This window comes from Ahaetulla prasina, chromosome 3 (genome assembly GCF_028640845.1).
Source record: "Ahaetulla prasina isolate Xishuangbanna chromosome 3, ASM2864084v1, whole genome shotgun sequence".
Classification (NCBI taxonomy): Eukaryota; Metazoa; Chordata; class Lepidosauria; order Squamata; family Colubridae; genus Ahaetulla; species Ahaetulla prasina.
The window spans coordinates 218,627,253-218,638,161 of record NC_080541.1 but is presented as its reverse complement, the minus strand read 5'-3'; positions in this window follow the sequence as shown (position 1 = coordinate 218,638,161).

Here is a 10,909-nt window from a genome sequence, read left to right as displayed (position 1 = left end):
GTTAAACCCTTCAAGATTCCCATTGTCCAATGGCATGGAAAAATACCATATCAAAAGCTTTCCCTCCAGTTAAGCCCTCCAGAAGCCCAGTAACTGATGGGAGATAAAATGTTTATCAGGGGATCCCCATAAATCTGAACACATTTTAAACAAAATGTCAACTGTCCTCTGCATTTCCCTTGCTCTGGATGGATTTAACCAAGATATGCAGCTGCATCCGTGGGCTGGCAACATAATATTTCCTGGATCGTCTTGTAGTGTCAGTTGGGTGATGTGTTTCCCATCCAGCCATTTTTGAGAACCACAGAGGAAATGTCCATCTGGTCGACAGATAAGACCAAGGCATGGCCAATGGACGTATCTTTTCCCACCATCATAGAGCACTTCTAAATACATCTGCAAATTTGACTAAACGTTTTTTTGGTTTTTTTCAAAACCATTTCTGGCCTCTCAAGTTTTTGGTAGTCTGTTTATTGAAATATAAAATACAAAGAAAAATGAGAAGGGAATGAGGGAAAAGTGTAATGGAAAAGGGCAAAGAAAAAGTAAAACATTGACTTCTGATTCTTTATGGAACATAAAGGTGGCTCAGGGGCTAGGACGCTGAGCTTGTCGACCGGAAGGTCGGCAGTTCAGCGGTTCGAATCCCTGGTGCAGGGTAACGGGGTGAGCTCCCATTACTTGTCCCAGCTTCTGCCAACCTAGCAGTTTCGAAAGCACGTAAAAATGCTTCCAATCCACCTCACAGGGTTGTTGTTTTGGGGAAAATAAGGGAAGGAAGATATTTTAGGTCTGTTCTCTGCTTTGAGTTATTTATAAAAATAATGAAGATGGGATAAAAATATATAATGCCCAGTAAAGATTTGGGCTGTTTTCAATATTGATTTCACTATTGATTTAATTATTGATTTAATTTAAAAAATGATTTAAATATTGATTTAATCCTATCCTCAAAACGACACTATAGAGCACTGCACAACAGAACAACTAGACACAAGAACAATTTTTTCCCAAACCCCATCACTCCGCTAAACAAGTAATTCCCCCAACACTGTCAAACTATTTATTAAGTCTGTAGTACTATTAATCTTCTCATCATTCCGATCACCCATCTCCTCCCACTTATGACTGTATGATTGTAACTTTGTTGCTTATATTCTTACAATTTATATTGATATTGATTGTTTCCTGATTACTTATTTGTACCCTCTGACTATCATTAAGTGTTGTACCTTCTGATTCTTGATGAACGTATCTTTTCTTTTATGTGCACTGAGAGCGTATACACCAAGACACATCTTGTGTGTCCAATCACAACTTGGCCAATAAAAAATTCTGTTCTGTTCTGTTCTGTTCTGTTCTATTCTAACTTGTACAAGCAGAGAATATTGGAAGTAGACTTTTAAATTAGAGAACCGAATAGCAAAAATTCTATTCTATTCTATTCAAAGTCTGCATGTTTTTCATGATTAGTTTTTCTATGCAACTTCTTAAAGATGCAAAAAAAAGGAAACTACTAATAAATCATCAACAATTGCTAATAAAATGACATTTATTTGGTAATAACTTGTGAGGGTGCTAAAAGAACATTGGAACGGTTGCCAAGCAGTCATTCCATAAATGAAAGGGCTATTGGAAAATTACAGTGATTACGTTCCAGTTTAATTTGTGTCCAGACGTTTTCCAGGCAACTCTGATATCCAGATTAGATCAGACCCACCCGCCACTCAGTTCTGCCAGTAAAAAGATAGCTTAATGTTTATTTATTAACAAATCAGCAAACATCAAAAGAGCTGAGGGGGAAAAAACAGGAACAAATGGAGACAAAAACACAGAAAGAATAAGCCAGGAACAACAAGCAATAATTTGTGTTAATTCTATATCAAAAGGGACAGAACTTTCCAGAGCCATAATGTGGATAATTAGCATTAACCAAAGGGAGTGCCCTTTCTTTGATTGTTCAAGCAGCAATAGCAGATGGAAAGTAACACAACAGGTGATCCCTCCTCTATTCTGTACCATAAGGTACACGATTTGTTGGACAGGGATGATGAATCCAACAAGGGCCACCGGTGTCCCTCAGAACCACTCAGGAATTTTTGTGTATGGAAGCAGTCGGAAATATTATTTGAAAGCATGGCAGAAATGTCTATGGAGATTCTCAGTCATCCAGGTCATGGTTGTCTCAAAGGTGCCTTTTCAAGAGGCAATTGGGCTTTCTGGGGTTTTTTTTGAAGATGTTTCGCTTCTCATCCAAGAAGCTTCTTCAGCTCTGGCTGGATCCTTCCATTCCCTACCATCCAGTCAAAGCTGCAGAAGCTTTTTGGATGAGAAGCGAAACATCCCCAAAGCTTTAACCAAAGACTATCTACTATTGACCTCACCCCATTCCTAAGAGGTCTGTAAGGGGCGTGCATAAGAGCACCAGCGTGCCTACCGTTCCTGTCCTAATGTTCCCTTTGATTGTATCCAATTCGTATGGTTATTTCCTGCTTATACTTATATATACTGTTGTGTTTGACAAATAAAATAAATCTTCAAAAGAAAAACCAGAAAGTCCAATTGCCTCTTGAGAAAGTGCCTTTGGGAAATGGCAGAGATGGACGAATCTGTCACTTTTCAGAACAGCTTTCTTTTTCATTCTTAAATGTAAAAGTTGAATTCACAACAAGTTCACAAAGGGGACAGTGCAAATGAAATAAGCCCTGATTAGTGCTTGGAGAGAGACCACCAGGAATTGTCACTGCTCTCAGCTAACCAGGAATATTTGGTCTAGTAGTTAAGGCACCAGTCTAGAAAGAAGAAGGTTATGGATCAGGGGTGAAATGCTCCCAGTTCGGACCGAATCACCCAATCTGGTAGCGATGGTGGCAGGTGGTTCGGAGAACCAGTAGCAAAAATCCCTGCCTCCCCCCCCCCACCATGCCAAGCTAAGCCGTGCGATTATCAGAGGTTTTTCTTTTTACTTTTAAAAGCATTTTTTCTTCAGCCGAAGAATCGTCAGAGGCTTTTAAAATCTCTTCCGCCAGAGAGGTTGTAGAAAAAATTCTTTTAAGAGGTTCCTCTGATGATCCCAGCTGAGTTACCTGATCGTCAGAGGCTTTTTTTTCCTTTTAAAGGCAAAAAAAAATGCTTTTAAAAGAAAAGAAAAGTCTCTTAGAACTTAGTGGAAGTTCTAGTTCCACTATAGGTATGAAAGTCAGCTGGGTGACTTTGGGCCAATCACCAGGAGACTGTGAGTTCTAGTCTCCCCTTAGGCATGAAAGCCAATTGGGTGACTTTGGTTCAATCATCAGGAAAATGTAAGTTCTAGTCCCATCTAGGCATGAAAGCCAGCTGGGGGACCTTGGGACAATCTCTCAGCTGAACTCTCTCACAGGTTTATTGTTATGGGGAAAATAAGAAGAGAAGAATACGTTGGATATTTGCCATCTTGAGTTATTTGTAAAAATAAGAAAGGCAAGATTTAACGACCCCATAATCCTTGGAGGGGTGGAGTCTGGGCAACTGAATGGAGCTGGTGCAGAATGTTTACTGGCCGAATGCCCTTCCTGTCACCAATGCGGAGATTTGTTCAGCAGATATATTCTCATTGTGCCCAGAGAGAGAAATATCTGCCTCTACCTAGGATCAAACTCACAGGCCTCCTGATTGCGAGGTGAGAGCTCCACCTCTAGGGTACCACACCACTCCTAAGAAAGCAAACAAAGCAAACAAATAAGTGTTTTAAAAGTCCAGACCAAAAGCCATTGAATACAATCAAAGGCAGTTTCTTTTCACAAACTTGAGAATCATATGGTTCTGCCTTATCTCCTTCCGACTAAAATGCAACTTTTCTCCTCCATCAGATTCCCATCTGTGCAATTCTTATTTGGATTCGCTTTTTATCGAAATAAAGAATATCTCGCTACTGCACCATATCGCCTTAACCCAGGACACACATCTGCAGTCACCTATCCTGAATTGATAGAACACCCAGCGAGCGAATGTATCCATTTCAAGGAGACCCTATTCATCAGCCAAATCCAAGAAGCCTTGAAGAAAAAAAGAAAAGAAAAGAAAAGAAGAAAGAAAAACATGTTTTCTGCATTCTGGCCAGCCGCCAAGAAGCCTCCAGCTAGCTCTGAATGATCCTGCCTCAAAGTTTTCAAGCAAGAGGCTGCTTTCCCGGCCTCTTGAGGGAAAATTATTCCTCGCAATTGTGCAAAAGCCCCATGAATATTACAACAAGAGGATGCGGCAAATGAATTGAAATGGCCAGGACTGCACGTTGTAAACCAGAGGTGAATCCTGCATGGCAATCTAGAGATTTATTTTTAAAAAACAAACAAAGGGATTCAGAAGATGATAAAGGACACAAATCTTTTCCTCATTGGCCGGGTCTGAATAACACGGGGGAATAAAATATAAGTACAGGTAGTCCTCAACTTATGACCAGAATTGAACCCAAAGGTCCATCGCCACCATGATGTAAAAAAGATGTTGAAACTCTAGGAAGAGGGCAGAGAAGAGCAACAAAGATGATTAGGGGACTGGAGGCCAAAACATATGAAGAACGGTTGCAGGAACTGGGTATGTCTAGTTTAATGAAAAGAAGGACTAGAGGAGACATGATAGCAGTGTTCCAATATCTCAGGGGTTGCCACAAAGAAGAGGGAGTCAAGGTATTCTCCAAAGCACCTGAGGGTAGAACAAGAAACAATGGGTGGAAACGAATCAAGGAGAGAAGCAACTTAGAACTAAGGAGAAATTTCCTGACAGTTAGAACAATTAACCAGTGGAACAACTTGCCTCCAGAAGTTGTAAATGCTCCAACACTGGAAGTTTTTAAGAAGAGATTGGATAACCATTTGTCTGAAGTGGTGTAGGGTATCCTGCCTAGGCAGGGGGTTGGAGTAGAAGACCTCCAAGATCCCTTCCAATTCTGCTATTCTAAATCAGTTCTGTTGCTAAGTGAGACAGTTGTTACATGAGTTTTTTCCCCCTACTTTATGACTTTTCTTGCCACGATTGTTAAGTGAATCTGGCTTCCCTATTGGCTTGGCTTGTCAGAAGTTCGCAAAAGGGGATCACATGATCCTGGGACACTGCAATTGTCATAAATATGAGTCAGTTGCCAATCGCCTCGATTATGAATACATGACCATGGGGATACTGCAATGGTCATAAGTGTGAAAAACGGTCATAAGTCACTTTTTTCAGTCCCATTTTAACTTTGAACGTTCACTAATCAACTTTTCTAAGTCGAAATTTCTTATATGTATAGCCAAACCACCTGGATTTGCACAAAACTCTAAAACAAGCAAGCAGTAAAACAGGCTGGAGCTTGAATTGCAAAGCTGTGGCTGCCGTCTTGACTGTTTTTGACCCTGGGCTCCTTCTACATTTACCGTAATTATCAATTGATTTGTGGTCACTGCTTTTCCTTATACAATTGTCCAGGTAGAGTCTCCTACCTACTTACAGTAGTGGCCAAAATTGTGGAAACCTTTTGGGAAAAGTGTATTTTTGAGGTTTGATGGCTAATAACACCACTTTTTTTTTTTTTGGAGTTTCAAGATAATCCTATTTCACTGCTGGAATGGCCTGGGAATAGCCCAGATCTTAATCCAATTGAAAATCTATGGAGCCAACTAAAGAAACTTGTTCGTCAGAAGCAACCCAGCAATAAAACCCAGTTAATAGAAGCAATCATTCAATCAATCTTGGTTTCACATTATAATAGCTGCAGAACTAGAAGACTTGGTTCACTCCATGGGAAGACGTTGGAAGGCTGTAATTCATGCTAAAGGTTACCCAACTAAGTATTAACTGATGTGATAATTTTTGTATATCTCGTTTTTTCTACGTGTTTCACTTTTCTTCATTATACTGTAACTGCTATTCTAATAGCAAATCTTTCATCAAAGTTATTGCATTACATTCTTGATTAAATTATCTTTCCATTGATATATAATTGTATGGTACTACTTCAGAAAAAAAAGTGGTGTTATTAGCTAGTTTTAGAAAATACACTTTTCCCAAGAGGTTTCCACAATTTTGGCCACTACTGTACCGCCTACCAAGAACAAACAAGATTAAACCTGATGTGTAAAGGTGATCTTGGTTGAGGAAGTTAAGTTAATTAATTAAGTAACAGGTAAACAGATGAGTGATAGGGGACAATTGCAAGCCAACTCTACTTCCAGCCTTAGATATTTCCAAAACTGACTGCCTGACTGGAATTATAAAAAATGAAAAAGAAACATATCCAAAAGTGCAGAAAGAAAAAGAAATTCTTTCTTTTACAACAGGTATACATATAAATTTATAATAAGTTTTATTGTATGTTTGCAATGTAACTTTTATTTTTTTCTAACACCGATTTTTTTTTTAGTTCTCAAATCTATTTATATTATGATTTTATTTTTTCCCCAATTTCACACAAAAAAGTCCAGAAGAGCTAGTAAACAGCATTAAAATTAACCCATGACTTTTCTCTAATCAAAGCTATCAATTCTGCCATCTCAGCCAGCTCCATAAACGTTACCCTCCATTTTTCCACTGTGGATAATGTCAAATCTTTCCAGCGCTATGCCTATAAAAGTCTCGCTGCTGCTACCATGCAGTATGCAAAGTCAAAATTCTATAACATTTTTCTAAATGGCCATCAGTCCCAGAAGGAATCTTGCTGGCTTCCATCATATATTTGTCTTCAAGATCTTCTGAATTAATTCACGTATTTGATTCAACAATGTCAAATAATTTATTAAGACTGTGTTACTATTATCCTTCTCTTCCTTACTAGTATCTATCTCTTCCCATTTATTACTATAACCATGTTGCTTGTATCCTTCAATTATATTGTTTTTATTTGTTTCCTAGTACGATTTGATAGCTTATTAGTAACCTTGACTATCACTAAGTGTTGTATCTTTTTGTTCTTGATGAATGTATTTTATTCTCCTTATGTATACTGAGAGCATATGCACCAAAGACAAACTCCTTGTGTATCCAATCATACTTGGCCAATAAAGAATTCTATTCTATTCTATTCTGAATATTTTAGCTTTTTTATATGTCCATCAAGCTCACAACCAAGATTTGTGATGCCAAATAGACCCTTGATTTATTTATCCCTTGCTTTGTTGTCTGGCAGATGAAATGTTCCTATATATCTGTGTGTATCTATACAGTTTTCCTTTATTAAATATATTATTGTGCCTTATTGCATGCCTGTGTGGATGGTTAAAATAGTTTTACCCCCTGACTATTTGGCTGTCTGAGTTGAAGCTCTTTTGACAGCTTCCTGCTTAATGCCTACCCATCCTTAAAAATCCACAGACTCTAATCTTCAAACATGCCTCCAAGGCAGCTAATCAGATCGGTTGTTAAATGGATCAAAGTGTGTTTGTTCAGAAAACAGCCCAAAGCATTTCCTTCTCAAGACTGCAAGATCTTCCCTTCCCCCTATCTCCTCCCACAAGACACATCCAGAGATCTAGTTTGATTGTTGGGTTCTGAGAAAGTCGAATCTCCAGAGGAAGGTTCATCCAATTATTTTATTTATACTTTGAAGTCTGGTGGGATTTCTGTGGCCCTTACAAAATCTTTGGCTGATCACTGATAGAATCATCGAAGCTGTAGAATGATGATCTCGCAAAGCATTCTAATTTCACCAAGTATTTTAATGTTTAAGGGGCTGCCACAAAGAAGAGGGAAACTAATCAAGAATAGAATAGAATAGAATAGAATAGAATAGAATAGAATAGAATAGAATTTTTTATTGGCCAAATGTGATTGGACACACAAGGAATTTGTCTTGGTGCATATGCTCTCAGTGTACATAAAAGAAAAGATATGTTCATCAAGGTACAACATTCACAACACAATTGATGGTCAATATATCAATATAAATCATAAGGATTGCCAGCAACAAAGTTACAGTCATACAGTCATCAGTGGAAAGAGAATGGTGATGGGAACGATGAGAAGATTAATAGTAGTGCAGATTTAGTAAATAGTTTAACATTGTTGAAGGAATTATTTGTTTAGCAGAGTGATGGCCTTCGGGGAAAAACTGTTCTTGTGTCTAGTTGCTCTGGTGAAGCAACCTGGAATTAAAGCAGAAACTTCCTAACAAGTGAGAACAATTAACCAATGGAACAGCTTGCCACCAGAAGTTGTGGGTGCTCCATCTCTGGAGGTTTTTAAGGAGAGACTGGTCAGCCTCTTATTTGAAATGGTATACAGTAATGGCAAACCTATGGCACGCTTGCCGGAAGTGGCATGCAGAGCCATCACTCTGGCCACACGGATGCATGCCAGAAACCGGAAGACCAGGTGATCCGCACGTATGCACACACTGGAAACCGTAAGCTCAGCTTCCCAGCACAAGCTTGCATGCCGGGGAACTGCTATTCCGGTTTCCAGCACTCTCGTGCTTGTGCGCTGGGAAGCTGCTCTTCCGGTTTCTGGTGCTCCCCGCCCCCGCACACGGTGCCGAACACGGTGCCGAAAATGTTTGCCAACATTGGTATAGGATCTTCTGCTTGGGCAGGAGGTTGGACTAGAAGACCTCCAAGATCCCTTCCAGCTCTATTCTGATTCAGAACTTCCTAATTGAGACAATATCAAAGTTGAAAAAGGAAGCTCTCAAAATTTGTCCGCTAAGAAACCAGTAAAGTCTATTTTTCACCAAGTTCCGGACAGCGGATTTTATAATGCTGGTTTAATGCAGTCAAAAGAAAGTTTTGCGGGTGGAGGGGAAGGAGTTTCTTGCAATCCGTAACCTACATTTCAGCTTTCTTCCTCTGTGTACCTAATGCTTCCCTTCTCTTTATTTTAATCAAAGGCCAAAAGACAGACGCCTTTCCATAAAACAGGCCCAGGAGCAATGAATTCCACCGATACTTAACTGACTTCCCCCACAGGAATTGCCTGCCTCCTTCTCATCTGACTTTTCACCTTCCCATCCTAGAAACCAACCAAGAGCAAATCTAGATTTGAGATTTACAACTTTGTGCATTCTGAATTCACTCAGGATATTAGTTTGTTTGTATGTGGCACATGGGGGGGAGGGGACATCTGTCTGTCTGTCTCTCTCTCTCTCTCCCTCCCTCTGTGTGTGTGTGTGTGTGTGTGTGTGTGTGTGTGTGTGTGAATTATGGTAGAGCAGGAGCCCTGAAGGAATGATTTCACAGAAGAACTATGTACCTGAGCCTCCAAGGCAAAGAATTTGCCATTCCTCAAAAGCGATGTCATTTATCAAACTATCCCCACTTCCTAAGGTTAGGTGTCACATTAAGAGAAGGAAGCAGTGAATGCTGCATTAGGGTTGCCGTGTCCAGTGAAAGGGGACATACAAGGTATATTCCTTTTTGACCTAAAATTGCTTTCATCTGGCAAGCGGAGCAATAAAATAAAACTTTGTCCGTGTTTTGAGTGTTTTTATTTTTTCAGCTGTTTTCACAACAGTAGTCCTTGAGAGGTTCTTGTATGCACAGGTAGTCCTCGACTTACGATCACAATTGAGACCAACATTTCTGCTGCTAAGTGAAACATTTGTTAAGTGAATTTTGCCAAACTTGTTAAGTGAATCACCGCATTGACTTTGCTTGTCAGATGGTCACAAAACGGGATCACATGACCCCGCGACACTGCAACCGTCATAAATGTGAGTCAGTTGCCAAGCACTGAATTTTGAACCCGTGATCATGGGGAAAGCTGCAATGGTTGTAAGTGTGATAAAACGCTCATAAGTCACTTTTTTTCAGTGTCGTCATAACTTTGAATGGTCACTAAGCAAATTGTTGTAAGTTGAGGACTATCTGTATTGCTTCTGTCTGTTCCTCATCAGTTGACAAGACACAACAACCCTAGATCAGTCTTCCTCAATCTGGCCTGGGGAATTCTGGGAGTTGGAGTCTACACATCTTAAGTTGCCTGGTTTAAAAAACACTGATTTGTACTTATTTATTTAGAAAATTTGTATTGCCGCCTACTTGCACATGGCGACTCAAGGTGGCTTACAAGACAGGGGTGAAATCTACTTACCTTCCTTACTGGTCTGGAAGTGCATGCGCCCTGCGCACGTGCTCGTTTTGCACGCACCTGTGCATTACATGCACGCGCAGACCTTCTGTGCATGCGCACAAGGTAAAAAATACATTACTTCCTGGTTAAAACCAGGAAGTAATGACACCCGGGTGGGTGGGCGGAGCTTCACTCCACCATCGCTACCAGATCGCCGAACTACTGGCCACGATCGCTACTGGATCACGCAATCCGGTCCGATCCGGGAGCATTTCACCTCTGTTACAAGGCCATAAAAACACAATATAAAAGAAAGAAAAAGAAAAATTATAAAAAAGAAAAATTATAAAATAATAGCCCCCTACCCTGGCAACAACACAAATTCATACTAGCCATTTAATGGGCTCCATCCCGCTCTGGGTTCCCCAGGCCCGCTGGCAGAACTATATCTTCAGGGTCTTCCGGAAGAGGGTCAGAATGGGGGCCAGTCTAATCTCCAGGGGGATGATGTTCCAGAGAGTGGGAGCCACCATGGACAAGGCCCTTCTGGGTCCTGCCAGATGTATCTCCTTAGGGGATGGGACCTGCAATGTCGCACCAGTATGATACCTAGTTCATTGGATTCAAAATAACTTGCATAACTAAACCATTAAAAGCATACAAATAATAAAATTCTTAGTACACAGGTGTCTACAGGGTGTGACTTGAGTTCCATCGATTTTTTAATGTGCATTTTCACACATAAACTCTGACAGAAGTTCAATTGCACATTTTCAAGTCACCATCTTCACTTTTCTGACTGTACCTTGTGGAAGAAATGTTTCCTATTTCAGGTATATTTCTGACACCATGATCTACACTTCCCATTTTATTTTTTTTATTGTGGCTTTATCTA